The sequence below is a fragment of the Pelodiscus sinensis genome, chromosome 6 (genome assembly GCF_052426305.1).
Source record: "Pelodiscus sinensis isolate ZL-2025 chromosome 6, ASM5242630v1, whole genome shotgun sequence".
Taxonomy (NCBI): domain Eukaryota; kingdom Metazoa; phylum Chordata; order Testudines; family Trionychidae; genus Pelodiscus; species Pelodiscus sinensis.
Window position 1 is genome coordinate 17,638,596 of NC_143057.1, and position 17,546 is coordinate 17,656,141.

The following is a 17,546-nucleotide window of genomic DNA, read 5'->3' on the forward strand; positions in this document are numbered from 1 at the left end:
CCTCTGGAGCTGCTGCTGGGGTAGAAACGGTAGTGAGGCAGCCACCACTCAGCCTGATGAATGCCAGAAATCCTTCATTTTAATTTAAAAAGTTGCATATATTTTGGGAATGACAAAAGACCCATATTTGGCTCCAGAGCCATAGACTGATGACCCTGAGCTAGACCAACCCTTACAGGTGTTTGTCTAACCTGCTTTTAAATATCTTCAGTGATGGAGATTCCACAACTCCTCAGTGCTTTTCCTAATGATTTTCCTAATGACTAAGGAAAGGAAGAAGTATTTTACAAGCCACCACTCATAGAATCACAGAAATGTAGAACTGAAAGGGGCCTCAAGAGATCATCTAGTCTATCTCCCTATACCGACAAGTGCTTGTTCTATCCCCTTCCCCCATCCTTTGATTGTCTTGTATATTTTGATTGTAATCTTGTGTAACCCTTCTGCCAGGTAGCGCCAGCAGCTGCCGGGGGCAGGTTCAATATCTAGGGGTTCCTTTCCCTCCATCCAACACAAAACTGGCTCAAGCCCCCACACTGTAACCTGGGAAATTCACACACACCCCTGGATGCCTCTGAGAAGCAATGCTTCCCCATTCACAAGCACAGAGTCTGAGCATAGAAAAGACACGTTTAATGAAAGGGGGAGAGAAGTAGACCAGAGGTCAGAGGTAATCTGCAGAATTCCCCTCCCATCCTGGAGGGAGGGTAGGAGGCATCTCACCTACTCCACTGGTGACTTGCCATCCACCTGCTCGCTGCTCCCTGATGCCTCTTTGCTGGCTGCCTACCAGCCGCTCCCACCAGTCACCTGCTGGCCACTCACAACTGCTCCTGCTGACTCTGCTACTGCCAGCCACTCCCACCTTCCAGCCAGCTACTGCCACTGGGCCAAGCCTAGTGATATCAGCACATCAGTGATTTTAGCTTGTAGACTACAGCACACTCCAGCTCAAAGATTCCAGCATCTACTGGAATAATTTAAAAATAATAGAGAGACTCCTTATGGAGTCTGTTTTAGTTCTATCATTAGAACAAGTATGTGTGTATGGAAGGGGGGAGGAAACAGGTTGAATTAGTCTTACAGATCATGCCCAGAGGGCATGCGGCCTGTTGGTTCAGAGCTCTGCCCTTCCTCCCAATTGACATCACAGAGTCTGGAAGAGAAAGTCCTGTCCATCCGAGATTCTTTTTAATGACAGTGTGTCTCCTGCAAGCACTGGTGGTCATATTTTATAATTCCTGAATTTAGGGTTAGCATAGTTTGTGACCCACAACAGCCAAATTGGTTACAATGAGCAAAATGCCATTCTAACAATTGAATACCTATCAGGCCTAAGCAACTGGGTAAACTGTATTTACATAACCATACCCAGGATTCCTTTCCCATTCCAGCTGGCTGCAATGGAATCATTGATTTAGAACCTGCTTACACTTGTCAAGGCAGAGGGTGTCTATTTGTCAATGACTAAACAGTGCACAAAGAAGACCTGATCTCAGTTAGAGTATCTCTGTGTTAGTATAATACAAATAAATAATAAGAGGCAATGCAATTTATTTCGTAAAATTAATTATAATTCCATATGTTAAAAAAAAGAACACATGAATCCCATAGCACCTTTCTATTTGTGCTTAGATACGTATATGATCCTTCCAATGTATTTGCTGTTTCAGTACTTCATCTGTTTCTAAATTCAGAACAAACTAAGATGAGTAACACAAACATGCTCAACCAACACAGAGCTGACTGGATATGTTAATAAGTCTTTAAATATTGATAGAATTCTGAATTCACCTGTTGAGTCTTCTGTGAACTTATCTACATTATTTCCACAACTGTTATGTAATATCTCTGACTCAGTCATAGATTTGGGGTATAAATCCGAGTCTTCAATTATAAATGTTTAATGAAGGAAGGGAATTTGTTTACCTATATTTCAGCTTCTTCAGAGGTTAACCAGACTTTGTAATCTGGATTTGTAAATTTGTAAATGATGAAAAGATGCCATAGCATCTCTGAATTGGTTTTCTCTCATATAGTTCAAGTTCTGTATTGTTAATTAGATCCAGCCAGATTGCCACTGATACTCCAATAGTAGTGGCATCAACTTATACAGGTTGGGCCTCCCTGGTCCTGCACTCTTGGGACTGGAGTAGTCCCAAACAAAGGAATTTTCTGGGGCTTTCCTTCTGGCTGCTGTCCCAGGAGAACCTGAAGGCCTGACCTCCTCCAGCCCACCTGCCTGGCTCTGCTGCCCCTGGCCCACTTGTGGGGCTTTGCTTCTTGCCCCGCCCACAGCGGCAACTGCTCCCAGGATTTCCTGGCCCTATGTGTGGCAGCAGTGGCTCCTGGGGTTCCCCAGCCCTATATGTGGCAGCAGTTGTTCCCAGGGTTCCCAAGCCTCGAGCACAGCTGAGATTGGGGACCCAGGAGCAGCTGCTGTCACATGCAGGGCCAGGGTTGGAGAACCCTACGAGCAGCTAGGCAGACTCTCTACCCCCATGTCACTGCCCCTGAAGGCAGCCAGACCAGCTCCGCGACCAGCTGCTCTCAACCTCATTGGTAAACTTAGGTGTCAAGCCTCCTTTTATAGCCAACCCTTGGTATTTGACATAATGGATGGTCTGAAGAGGAGATGCAGACCCCACAGAGAATGGGTATATGATATAGTAGCTTGGTGCAGAGCTAGTCTACAGAAATTAAGCGACTCCACACTGGACAGGGAAAGATGGAAGGAAATAATGAGGGAGGAATTGGACACCAATGGGCGTTGAGCCCATGATTATTGATGATGATGATGGTGATGATAATGAAACTGTTTAATGGCAGTTGTGGAGAAATTTCACAATGGGATTTAGGACAGTGTGATATGCCAGAAGTTTAAGATGACTGCACTAAAGTAGTCTTCCCCTTTATTTCATTTTCTTTTCATTGTATGAGCAAATGACAAAGACTTCCTTATCATTTTTTTTACTTCCATTCTTAAGAGACATCTTCAGCAATACGGAAATATTCTCCAGTTTTCTTTTGAGACACAGATTCAACAGAATCAATTAGGAATATGGATATATAGATGTTTATTGGGTCATTTCTTTGGTTTGACCAAGAATTTTGCATTAATGTCAATATTGATTCTTTTCGTTCTCCCTTCAGTTTTTTTTCCTCTTTCCTTAATTGCAATATCTGGTAGTGGATTGGAGACTTTAAATGTCTCTGGAGGAGTGAAAATAAAGTTCTTTTCTTCTTTATTTAAATTACTCATTTTGTCCTATATTAAATCATATGTTAATTTGAAAGTAGGTTGCAACTTTTGTGTAAATTTCAGCTCTCTGCCTTTTAGTGGTTTTTATGGCATAATCACTTATTGAGTTCTGCAATATTTTGTTGTTTAAGACAACCAGGATGTGTCTAGACTACAGAGTTGTTTTGAAAAAAGTGGCCATTTTCGAAAAAAAAACTTCCCCTGTGTCTGCACTGCTGCCGCGTTCTTTCAAAAATAAATCGAAAGAATGTGGCAGTTTTTTTAACCTCAGAAAACTTTGTTTTATGAGGAAGAACGCCTTTTTTTGAAAGTGCTCTTTTGAAAAAAGGCGCTATGTAATGTAAACTGTGCTTTTTTGAAAGTACTGGTTGTAGTCTAGATGCACTTTTTCAAAAGAGGCTTTCAGTCTAGATGTAGCCGCAGTGATCATCCCTGAGTTACACTGATTTCAAATTGCTACTGGAAGGCCTAGAACTGGGAGTTAAATGATCATTGTGGATAATGACATCAGAAATGTCTCTCGTGCACGTTTTGCCCTTCTGCAATATTTCATTTGGTGACACATTTACTCTTCAAGAATTTGAAGGCACCAGTTCTCTATATCATTTATAATAAGCACACGTATTTTCTATCTTGCTACTTATGAATTTTTTACCAATATTTTACATTAGCATAATTATCTATTCTCATTAGTTATGTCCATTCAGTTTACCTATTCCTGTCAGTTTCAGGCATGTCACATTAAATAAAGTAATAAGTTAATATTTAGTAACAACTGAACTTTTTTGCAGTATTGATTAGCAGCTATCACATTTACTACAGTTAGAATGAAAACAACCTGCTAGTGAATTAAACATCATTAAGACTGAAAAATGAGATAAAACTAGTCGGCTTTATATACATCACCAGATGCTCTGCCTACCTTCCAGACGTTTCTAGTAAACTACATCCCTTCTGAGAGTTCACAACCCCTGCTGCTCTCCTTTTTTCAACATACAGTGTTAATTTATTCCACCCACTAGCCATACCGCCTCTCCAGTCACCAATGACTCACTCATTCCACTTCCCTTCTAGGCTTATACATAGTTTCATACCCCTCTTACTGTTTCCTAACAAGCCTCATAGGTATAACAAGAACTTTGGTGTTTTTACACTTGTCTAAATTTTTAGAATGGAATTTTCATTCACAGGATGATGTTCCAGTCTAATATTTACAGTCCTTAAAAGCTTTCAGGTGAGTGTAATCTGTATGGCTAATATTTCAGCTTCACATAAAAGTTAAAAATGAAAAAAAATCCAAGTTTTTCAGTTTTTTCCCACTTTTATTAATTACAATTGTAACATCACAGCAGTTGCTCCTCAGACCGGATGTTCTGCACTATTTTCTTTACAATAGATTTTAATATCAGACACAGTTGGACAGTTGAAGGAGCTGCAGAATCTCTTTCCATGGCATTACTGATCCTAGGGCACCTAGCTACACTATGAAATAAGAAATGATGTTTGTACAGTTCAGACAGCTAGCATGGAACACGCCAGTCTTTGGTGTGCTGGATCAGATCTGCAGGCAGGAGGGAACAAGAGGGCAATTGCCCTGGCGCTTGGTGATTCTAGGTGGCCTGGGCTGCTGCTGCTGCTACTATTGAAGCAGTGGCATTGGCCGGAGCCCTGACCCCCTTTGAATTGCCCCAGAGCACCACCCTGCTGAGCCACACATCTCTGAGCAGGGGCACATGCCACTGTCTAGGCATGGATGAATCTGGCTGACCATGGTTCCTCCTCTTTCACCTGAGGCCCTGCCCATTCCATGGCACGGAGCCCCTCCCCCGCCCCCTCCCCCCCACACCTTGCCCCATCACCCACAGCACCATTGTACTGGAGGAAAATAAAATATTGCTCTTGTTCCTTTTACTTCTTGTAGTCATGTCTATAGTATCTATTATAAGTTGTTAAGAGCTCCTTTTGGTCTCTCTGCCAGCCCACAACAATTACCATACACTCTGGGCAAATGGGGAGGGATGGCTGGGAGCTATCAAAGCACTGTAAATAGCTCTAAATAAGTGTTTCAGTAAATATTGGAAACTTCTATTCAAATGATATGTGCTTCAGCCCTGGGTTTACTGTATATGACAAACGCCACAGCACAGAACCAATGTTTTGTTTTCATGATTTGTTTTTCTGCCATTTAAAACATGGCTAATGGTTGCAAGCTCCAGTATACAAACAATTTATTTTGATGTCTCCTCCTTTTGGACTAGAAAAAACAAGTCGATTTTTCTGTAAGATTTTCTTTCCTCCTGTTCCTCTCCTTCTCCCCCACCACACTCTGTATCCTCTACCTTTGCTGCTCCCAAAAGAGCCAGGATTATTCTTCCTATACTTCCTATATTGTTCCTATTCAATTGCCTTGACTGCAATTCTCAATGTAATCTGATTTATTTTAAGATACATCCTGGTTATCAATCAGACCTCATTCAATAGCATGAGGGCTGTAGCTCACATTGAACTGTTTCTAATTAACTTAGATTCATTTCTTTGGCACTTTGTGTTTAGAGGACAACACAACTTACGCAGGGCATATTTCTACCCAGACCTCGATAGATATGAGCTTTTCTATTTTAGGAAGAATGAAAAAAAATATCCAATCTGGTGGTCATGGTATTGATGGAAATAATTATTTTTAAAATTTTTCCTGCCCCCAGTACGAAGTTGGCTACATAGGATTGCATTCATTCAACTAGGTGTTCATAGTTCTGTTGTCTTGTTTGATTTTCTTATATCCTCTTTTTATTACAATGATTGTGAGAGACAGACCAATGAGTGTGATTGGATTAAATTGCTCTTCTATGTCCATGATGTGTGTAAGCATGTATAAAAGAATGACAATATTGTAATTCCAGTTTGTAAAATTGATAAGCATTATAGAATGAAGATGAAAGCAAGAAAAATATCATATGAAGCTAACACCCATGGAAATTAAAAAAAAAAAGTCATCTGATTTAAATACAGTTTTATTTTTAGTCATGAGCAGAGAATTTCTTGTTCTTCCTTTATTTATACCTGATATGCTATTTATTGTAGGTACTCATTATTTTAATCTTTTTCATATGACTTGCGAGGGTTGGTTTTGGAGGACCCACTGGTAAGCCTCCTATGGTCTAAGAGGATGGAGGAAGAAGGTCCCCCAGCAAATCTCCTCAAGGCACTCAGAGATGGAGTTCCAGGAGTTCACTAAATAATCTTCAAAGCTCACATCCTCAGAGGTCTAGGACTAGCCATCCAAGACTTATAATGAGGCCTCACTAGCAAGTTGATATACTTACTCTTTCTAGGCTTTATTAATAAGGTACATCTAGGCTACATCTGTTTGTCAGAAAAAGCTACGCAAAATGTACTCTGCATTTTGCGTACCTTTTTCCAATTCTTTTGTCGGAAGAGGCTTTTCTGACATTTGGTCCATCTAGACTGGGCCAAATGTCGGAAAAAACTCTCTTTCAAAAGCCCCCTTCTTCCTCATAGAACGAGGAATACAGGGGCTTCCGAAAGAGCACGTTTGCTCTTCTGCAAAAAAAAGCGGAAGAACAAATGCATTTCCTGGACGCGGCAGAGTTTTTTCAGGATACCAAAGGAAAACCCGCAGTCTAGCCGTATCCTTAGATTGCCTATAGTTATGATACACAAGCACATCTCTTTTAAACCTTTCCTAAATCCTAGATCTTCTGACTCCAGAATAAGTAAAATAGTGCTCAGTTGCTTTCTCAAATATATAAAGAAATAGAACCACACCAACACCATTGTCAGACAACTCCAGTTGTCCCCATGTTACAAGGAGAAACTTCCGTAGAAAGCTTACACCCTGCAGTCTATAGCTCAAATTAAGTCACCCTCCCCTTCTTCTCTCACCTATTTACAGTAATGCTTGAATCCTCTCTGTCACTGCTCTCCCATTCTCCACAAGTGCCATAATACTCCCATCTGTACCACCCTCCCAGCTTTCTACTTTATCAGCTCCCCTTTCCTATCTCAACCCCAAACACAGGGTTTTTTTCCTCATTCATGCCACTTAGGCTGCATCTAGATGGGCATGATTTTGCGCAAATACTTTTAACAGAAAAGTTTTTCCGTTAAAGGTATTTGTGCAAGAGAGCGTCTATACTGGCATGTGCCTTTGCGCAAAAGATTTGCTTTTGTGCAAAAGCATACATGCCAGCGTAGATGCTCTCTTGTGCAAGAAAGCTCCAATGGCCATTTTAGCCATCGGACTTTCTTGCGCAAGAAATTAACTTGGCTGTCTACGCTGGCCCTTTTGCGCAAGAATACTTGCACAACAGGGCTTATCCTTGAGCAGGAGCGTCGGAGTATTTGCGCAAGAACCTCTGATTTTTTACAGTACAAAGTCAGTGTTCTTGCACAAATACTTGCGGCCAGTGTAGACAGGCAGCAAGATTTTGTGCAAAAGCGATTGCTTTTGCACAAAATCTTGCCAGTCTAGCCCCACCCCTTGTGTTTCTCCCTCTGTTATTTTTTTTTTCCATACACTTTAATTTTTTTCACCATGAAATATTTTTAAAGCTCACATTACCTATAGCTGATACCACATATTGATTTAAATCTGTTACGGAGCCAGTCTGTTCATAAATAAAGTTGCATTGTGCTGCATTGCATTGTATTATATTATACTGTACAACAAAGGTGGTTGCATTCACCAAGAAAAATGGTAGTTGTGTGACCTTTATATCACTCGTGCCACCAGGAAAGGTATAATTTATAATATTTTAATTTACATATTAAAGTTTATTCTTCTCATCTTAAAGATGCTCAGACTATTTTTATGTGGAAGACTGAATAAAGCATTTTATCTGCCATCTTCAATGTACCTTCCTTACACATGAAGATCTACCATGAATATAGTATAATTGCAATTATCAGGGGCATTTAAAATCACTTAATAGGAAATTAGGAAAATACACATGGATAGAATGGAAGTACCCACTGCTACTACCTAATTAACAGTTAGGGCAAGATCTTCGGCTAGTGAAAATTGGTACAGCACCTTTGAAATCTTGAAGTGGGCTGATTTTACTGCTGCAAGCTTTCTCCAAACAGTATTGTGTTACGTCTGAGAGAATGGAATGGAAGAGTATGCATTTGCTCAAGTGTGCATAGACACTAAACAATAAATAATCAGCATTCAAAATAGTCTAGCTGTTCTAGGGACTTTCTAATTCTGTCTGGGGAATTGGTTGTGGGCAGTTAGCAGGATTGAGAGAAAATTCAGACAGGAATGGGTGGCAAGTTGTATCATGATGGTATTTATGCACATCTCTTTTTTGCTTCTAGGATTAGGCACAACTTTTCTCATTGCTTGTAATGGAAAAGCTTTTATAGTTTCTGATCATCAAAAGAAAAACCTTCTTTCCACTTCCTTATATTTTTGACTCTGGAATAGGAAATATTTTCCCTTCTCACTTACCACACTGTTAGCACAGACATTTTTCTCAGCATTCGGACTGTTTTATATCAAACTATCGCTACCTCTAATTTGTGGTCACTAAGAGCACATCTACACAGAAGCTCACATTACCTCACAGAAGCATTTCGAATAAACGGGCGCCTTATTCCAAAATCTGTAACCCTTGTTTTATGAGGAATAATGCCTATTTTGAAGTAGGGCGTGTGTAGACAGGGCAGCTGGAGTTCTTTTGATATAAATGGCCTCCAGAGCTTCCCACAGCTTCTCTGCTGGCCGCTCTGGCTACACCCATCAGAATTCTATAGTTCCCCTTCAGTCTGTAAAGCTGCAGCCACATGGGAAAGGGCACAACGCAGGCCCTGACAACCCTGTGCCACCCTCAGCAGCTTTCACAGCTTTTGCTGTCACCATGAGCCACCCATGTGCTCCATCTGAGCCCTCCATGGCTACAGCCAAACAGGCAGCCAGCTCCCAGGATCCTGCCTGAGGACAAAAGAGTCACGCACCTTCCTGGTCTGGTACAGAGATCCTGGGCTTCACTGAGGCCTGGAGAGAGGGGGCAAACGTCTAGGATCTCCACACCAGACGCAGGAATGCCAACATCTATGGCCAGATGGCTGAAAGACTGGGCCACAAGTGCACCCAGGAGCAGGTGAGCAGGAAGATCAAGGAGCTCTGGCAAGCCTATGCCAAGGTCAGGAAGTACAGCTCCTGCTCTGAAGTGGCACCCCACTCCTGTCCCTATTATGATCAAGTCCACTGCATCCTGGGAGGAGGGTCATGCAGCTGTGGAGAGCTCAGATGGAGCCACTTCAGAGCAGGAAGTGGACCCCTCCTCGCTGGCTTTACTGCCATGGGCTTCCCCAACTATGGGGGGGGGGTAATGATGGCATCTGGACCCCCATGCGCATCTGGACCCCCAACCACCAGGCATCCAAATACATCAACTGCAAGGATTACCTTTTGATGGTCCTGCAGGTCCTTGTGGAGACCGCGGCCAATTCATGGACATCAACATTGGGTGGACAGGGAAGGTGCACGACGCCCAGACCTTCCAAAACAGAAGCCTGTTCCAGAAGCTGCACGCTGGCACTTTTTCCCCCAAGCACACCCTCAGGGTCAGGAACGTGGATATGCTGATGTGCATTGTAGGAGACACAGCCTACCCTCTGGGCTAATGAAGCTCTACACCGGACATTTTGACCAAAGCAAGGAACACTTCAATGGCAGGCTCAGCAAGGCCCATATTTTTGTGGAGGGCGCCTTTGGTTGTCTGAAGGGGAGGTTCCATTGCCTCCTTACCAGAACGTCCTCAGTGGTGGCAGTGTGCTGTGTCCTCTACAACCTTTGTGAACATAAGGGAGAGATGTTCCTGCCACAAAGGGGGCAGAGGCCAAGTGGCTCACCAGATCCTTCAAGCAGCTGTGTACGGATGCCATCCAGTAGGCCCTTCAGGGGCCTGTGCACATCCAGGAGGCCCCGAAGAAGAGATTCAGCCAGGGCTAGCTGTGAGACCCTCCCCTGGGCCTCCCCCATAAGGGGCCTTTGCAGTGGCCCTGTATGCCTTTAATCCTCCCTCCCCCCACCTGTTCATCTATCCTCCCTTCCCCCACTTCCCTTTCCCCCACTCCCTCCTCTTCAGAGAAAATAAACCACACTTTTTGTTGTGAAGGAATACACTGGTTTTGTTTAACTGGGGTAAATGTAACTGGGTAGGGACTGGGGAGAGAACCTTGGAGCAGGGAGCTGGAAGGGGAAGGAGGAGAGGCTCAGGAATGGAGCTGGGACTGGCCTTGCATGGTCCCACTGCCTCTTCTGTAGGACCATCGTTGTCCACGGGGGTGGGGGAGAGGGAGAAGGCAGGGTGGGCAGGAGCGTCAGCAGGAGGGGCAGCAGGAACAGCCACCAGGAAGTTGAGGGTGGTGGTGAAAGCCATGCAAATAGTCCAGTCCTCCTGCAGCAGCTCCTGCCAGGTGTTTTGGCGCAGCTCCAGGTTGGCCTCCAGTCTGCGGTCCTGCCAGTCCAGGGAGGGCTACAGGGCATGTAGGCAGCCAATGTGCTCCCACTGCAGGTTTTCTTGGGCTCACTTTTGCCCATGGGTCAGGCAGGGTTGGGAGGATGGCACAGGAGATGTGGCTCATGCCCCACTGGCAGCTGGTCCAGCTGTGGAGACCAAAGAAAAGGGAAGTCATCCCTGGACACACTGTGCATGAAGCCTCATCCTCGTCTCTGAGCTGACATTGAAAGGTCTCAGGACAGATGAAGAGGAAGTGCTTCCCGCAAGGCCACCTGAGGCCCTTTCCTGCAAAGATACAGATGTCCCAGGGGGGAGCCTCACTACCCCCCACTCCCTGGGGAAAGCAGACCTGGGAACATGCCAGCCAGGCCAAGATCCTGTGGGCGGGGAGGGAGGTGACAGGGCACCTTGGCTTCCCTCAATGCTATGCCCACACCGAGTCCAGCAATGGTGGCGTCCTGCACAGAGAGAAGACTTGTATCCCTCCCCACTGGAGGAGAGGGGTCCATGGCATTCTGGGGAGGTGTGTGTGAGCAGCAGACACCATTTGTCAGGGAGGGTGCTCCTGGGCTCCTCTCCACTTTCTTTCTCTCCCTCTTCAGGCTCTCCTGGCAGACTTAGTGTTCTCTGTCTCACTGCGCTATTCCCAGGAGTGGATGCTGTCCCAAAAGTGTGGGCATGACCATGTGCTGCTGTGTGTGTCTGTGTGTCTCCGTGTCCCCAGACTCCTTCTAGTGGTGACTTGTGGTGGCAGGGAGAGTATCAGCAATAAGGCTGGCCTCTCCAGACACCCTGTGAGCCAGAGCACAAGGGTCCTCTGTTGCAGCCCCCTGGGGCTGTGTGCCCTGGACGGGTTCTCCACATGCACAGGCTGCTGGGTGAGCCCCAGGCTGAAAAGGCTGAGCAAAAAGCACACAGAAGCCCCTTACTGCCTGCCACCTCTACCCATGCATGTCTAGGGAAAGTATTGGCACTCACCTGATGAGCCTTTCTGAGCTTCGGACAAAGCCTGGGAGACATCCTGGGAGGAGGGTAACAGGCGAGCATGACCTCCTGGCTAGTGGGTATTGAGATGGTGCTGGCTTTGTCCAGCTCCTCCTTCTCTTCTGCACAGTCCCTGCCCCCCAGGAAGGAGATGATAGGTGTCTCCTTCCCAGAGTCCACAATGAGGGCGGGAGAGACTGGTTCCCCAGAGAGCAGTAGCTGTCCGGCATGGCAATGGCAACCCACTTCTGGAGGAGCATGGCAGGTCACATGTGGGTGTCCCATTGCATGAAGGCAGAGGCAAGCCAGGTACACAGCTCCAGGAAATATCCTTCCACAGGCAGAAATTCTGGAGCCACTGCTGGTCGTCCCACCACTCTATAATGATCTGTTCCCACCAGTCAGAGCTGGTGTCCAGTTGACAAAAGTGGTGGTACACAATGTGCAAAGGAAGGCAGGAGGCATTGAGCTGCATGAGCAGTACCTGGAGAGAGAAGAGGAGGTGTCCCTCAATGACCTGGGGGTCCTGTTCCTGCAGGGCCATAAGGGCAACCTGCAGAAACTGCCCCAGGAGGTGCAGCATGAGACATAAGAGCCATCAACTGCTTGGAGACAGGTCCTGTTCCATAGGTAGAGAGCTGAGGTGTGCACAAGGAAAAGCACAGCAGGCAGAGAAAAGGCTTTGCTGTCCCTCGAGGAGGTAGGCAAAGGAGAAGAGCCTGAGACACGGCTGTGCAGGGGGGTCCCTTTAAGCTCAAGCCGCAGATTGCCTCAGGCAGCAGCTTATGGACGTGAGTGCTGATAGCCACCTGGAAGCATTTCAGGCAGGGTTTAAATGCAATTCAGCATACAATGAGTGTGGACACTCTATTTCAAAATAGCTCAGCATGATGCCAATGGGCATCAGCTGTGTAGACGCGCTATTTTGAAACAGGGTGTTTTGAAATATACATTTCTAAATAGCTTATTCTGAAATAAGCATGCAGTGTAGATGTACCCTAATTGTGTATTTGATCTGTGTTCATTCACACACACATGCTCACACTAACCCAAATAATCAATACGGTATCATTCAGAGTCAATAAGCAATTACTGCAACATCATGCAAACATCTGATGTCACATCAATATTATTATTATTGTTACTATCAGGGCTCTCCAAGCCATGGCGAGCTCCACTCACCAGTCATGCTGTCCGGTGATCTGCGCATGCGCAGATCGCCCAAACCTGGCTCTTCCGGGTTGTAATCTACTCGCCACGGGTGAGTAGATTAGGTAGATTGTCGAGCCCTGGTTACTATTATTATTATTATTAACCTCTTCTTACTAAGAAAAAAGACAAACACTCCAAAGGGGCGTGAAATGAGCTCACCGACACAAGCATTACAAGAACCTTTGTGGCTATCACAAAGAGCTGTGTGATCTGCTTACTATCTCCCACTACCACAAGCTTCCAACTTCTGTCTCATTTCTAATTATGGACATTTCTTTCTGAACTGCACACATCTTTGCCTGAACCTTAGGTCCAGTGCTGACACAGGCAATAGAAATTAACATTTACCGCATCCCAAGGTTATCCCAACTTTGATTAAAACAACACACTGCATTGCACTAGTAACCTCTTCCCTTCTTATTTTCATAGATTATGTTTTTTACAAACTAAGGTATTTACTAATACTTCTCCAAATAGAACTGTGTCAGGACCTAGTCACATCCTTACCGTGGTCAGGCTCACATTTTGATTCCATTTCCAGGAATGGTACATTTAGAATGCAATAATTTTATCAGAGAGCTCAGAGAACAGGTATCACTACAATGAAACATTATGCCCCCACAAACACAGAATGAAAACTGAAACTATCAGAAAGAGAGACAGAGGGAGGGTATGTCTACACTACCACCCTAGTTCGAACTAGGGTGGTAATGTAGGCAACCGGAGATGCAAATGAAGCCCGGGATTTGAATTTCCCGGGCTTCATTTGCATATTGCCGGGCGCTGCCATTTTTAAATGTCCGCTAGTACGTACTCCGTGCCCCGCGGCTGCACGCGGCACGGACTAGGTAGTTCCACGAGGAGTAACGGTAGTTCAGAACAGGAAGCCTAATCTGAATTCTGAGACTTTACTTGAACAAAACCTATTATTTAAGTCAAGAATTTTGCTCAAGTAAGACCTGTCCTCTCTAGTCCGCACATAGTACTATATGCAATTCACACCATCCAAACACAGAATCCACTACTGCATCTTTAATGACTTTGTACCCTGACAGTAGAAGCAGACATGGGTCCAATCCACAGACTTTGATTCTAACCCTGGATCTGAACTTCCCCCAGGGTCACCATTTCCCCCAAAATCTAGGGATTTGTTTTAATCTGTTATGGATATATCAGCCTGTTGTGAAGCAAGGTATTAGCCAATATTGTATATTCATATTGTACCAAAGCAAAGCTGTTACAAACCAAATTCCCAGCATGCCAAACTTCACGATGTATTATTAGCAGGTAAACTGTTGTCTGTGCAAAAACTTTCAGAAGTGATGATAAATAGAAACAGTGTGCTAAGATATTTAGAATATTTGGAACAGGTCTATTTAAATAGAAAACATCTAGAAATAATTGGAATACGTCTCTGTACCCTGAAAAACAAAAGGTACAAATCTGAGAAGAGAAAAAAGATCAGTAATAATTGTTTTTTTTTCTATTTTATATAAACAGATACAGACTGAAATCAGCTCATGCCTTTGGAGCAGTGACAATGCAAGCTGCAAGCCTGCTCCTCACTGAGGCTATGTCTACACTATGGGGGTTTTCTGGGGGTATCTTGGAAAAACTCCGCCGTGTCCAGGGAATGTTTTTTTTCTTGTGGAAGAGCAGAGGTGATCTTTTGGAAGCCCTGTCTTCCTCCTCCCATGAGAAAGATAGGTCTCTTCTGAAAGAGAAGGCTTTTCCAAAATTTGGCCCAAAATTTGCATACCTTTTTCCAATAGATCATTGTAGTGTAGACATAGCATAAATAAAGTATCAACTCTTCCTGCATAGTACTAGCATATTTTTAGTTTATAATCTGATTGAGCCTACTTATCTGATTGTTTAAATAGAAGAATGGAGCCCACTGGTATCAGAAAGGGATACCAACGGATGCTTAAAATACAGAAACATTTAAATCTGGATTTTGGGTTCAAGTTAATCTAAACTCACACTGTGAACATTTTAATGTGTTGTTGGCTCAAGAAAAGTACTTTATGCATTGAATTGCAAAATGCAGGAGTTTAGATTTAAAGACATAAAATGTCTGTATTTCCTGAGATGAACAGGAATGAAGGAATAAAGTACTATGGTACCTTTCTGCTTCACTGAGCTTCTGGTTCCACTGCATTAGCTCAGGGTCAGGATGGAAGTTTATGCCACAATCTCATCAGAACTACAATAATGCTATTACTAAGTATCACACATTATAGATGGCTTAGAAATACACCTGAAATATCTGGTGGGAACTTCCAAATAGCTCAATTTAAAATGTTTTGGAATTGGTTTGTTCAGTAAAGGTTGATCACATCACATATTTTTTAACAATGCATTTTTGTGGTCCTGCCTTTTTATGAGGATTAGAGAGAATCTGTTCTGGGTAGCAAGTGTGTCAAGCAACAGACAATATAGCACATAAATGCGTGATGCACAGCGCAAAGCAACACTAGTTCTTATTGCCTTATTCCTCTAGGCCAGAGGTTTTCAACCTTTTTCTCATTTGCAAATCCCTAAAAACTTCAAATGGAAATGCAGATTCCTTTGGAAATCTTAGACACAGTCAGCAGAACCCCAGGAGTTCATGGTTCACAGGGTGAAAAATGCTATTCCAAGTCATGCATTTCATTACATGATTCTGACCCTGTTTTCTTACTCAATACATTCAAAGGCTGATGTGACTTAGGCTGCTTCTGTACTCTCTGGCTTTGTCTACACCAGCGGTTCCCAAACTATGGGCCGTGACCCACTACTGGGCCACCGGAAAAAAATACCGGGCCTCAGCGTGGTTGATGGGAGAGGAGTGGGGCGGACTGGGAGGAGGAGTGTGTGTGTGTGGGGAAACTGGCCACTGGGAAGCAGGTTTGGGGGCAGCGGGGCTGTCTGGGGGAGATCAGTGGGGCGGCCAGCGGAAGCAGGGCTGGATGGGGGATGGGGATGGTGGGAGCTGGCTGGGGGAGATTGGGAGGAGGAGGATGGGAGAACCAGCCACCGGAAGCAGGGCTGGACAGGGACAGCAGGGCTGGCCAGGGGAGATCGGGAGGAGAAGCGGGGGAGAATCAGCTGGCTGGGAGGGGGTCGATGGGAGCGAAGCTTGTTGGGGGAGATTGGTGGGGGGCGGGGAGGATCCGGCCACCAGAAGCAGGGCTGTACAGGGGCAGCAGGGCTGGAGAGGGGAGATCAGGAGGAGAAGCAGAGGCGGGGGGAGCGGGACTGACCTGGGCACATGCAGACCCTGGAACATGAGTAAGTCTGGCCCTGGAGATTCCATTTTGCCCCCTCCCATATCCTCTCTCGAGTAGTTGTGAACTGCCTGGCTGGGAGACACTCACGCAATGTGAGCACATCCACCAGCCAAGCAGTTCACAGCTACGGACTGATACACCTAATAATAATAAAACTTACCTGATTAGAAAATACCAGACATTTTATATGTCTGGTATTTTCTCAATTTGTTTCCTGGATAGAACCCTCAAATACCAGACTGTCCGGTAAAAAACTGAACACCTGGCAATCCTACGCCTCCTTGTACCCTCCCTCCTAGCCAGATATCTACCCCCAATCAGCTCCTGCTCCTGCCTCCTGGAGTGCCAATGCAGCGCCGGGTCTCCCTGGCCCAGGCTGGGTGGAGAATGCAGCCAGGAGAAACACTGAAAATGTATTCCTTTTTAATTCTTTTATTTATATGGGTTCATATTTTTTGGGCTGCAAAAAGCAGAACTGGAAAAAAAACGGGTTCCAACTAAAGGAAAAAGTTTGGGAAACCCTGGTCTAACCAGCTTTCTATCCATCTTACAGTCCATTTATCCAATCCATATGCCCTCAACTTGCTGGCAAGAATATTGTGGGTGACCGTATCAACAGCTTTGCTAAAACTGGCACTGGGGGCTTTGGGAGGATCAGAAAAAAACTTATTTCAATATTCATCATTTGCTTAATGAATATGAAAACATGCAAATGAATGTTACCGGTCCTCCAAAAGCTTGTGAATGGATTTACTGGTCCCCGTGTCAAAAAGTTTGGGAACCCCTGGTCTACACTATGAGTTTTTCTGCAAGAGGCAATGCAAATGAGGCGTAGATTAGCATTTTCTTGCACTTCATTTGCATAGTCTCTTACGTTCCATTTTTGTGCTAGGGGTTTTTGCACAAAAACAGGCAGTGTGGCCGTGGCTGTTTTGCGCTAAAACCACTAGTGCAAAAATGTAATGAAAGAGAGTATACAAATGAAGCATGAGAAAATGCTAATCCGCACTTCATTTGCATTGCCTCTTCCAGCAAAGCACGTAGTGTAGCTCTAGCCATAGTGTTCCTCAAAGGTCGACTATCCCATTATTTCAGATGATGGTTCCCAAAAGACATGCAACTATTTATCAGAGGGTATGTCTACACTACAGAGTTAATTCGAAATAACAGACGTTATTTCGAATAGTATCAGAGGGGTAGCCGTGTTAGTCTGAATCTGCAAAAGTGGTGAGGAGTCCTGTGGCACCTTATAGACTAACTGAAGTGTAGGAGCATAAGCTTTCGTGGGCAAAGACCCACTTCGTCAGATGCATGCAGTGGAAATTT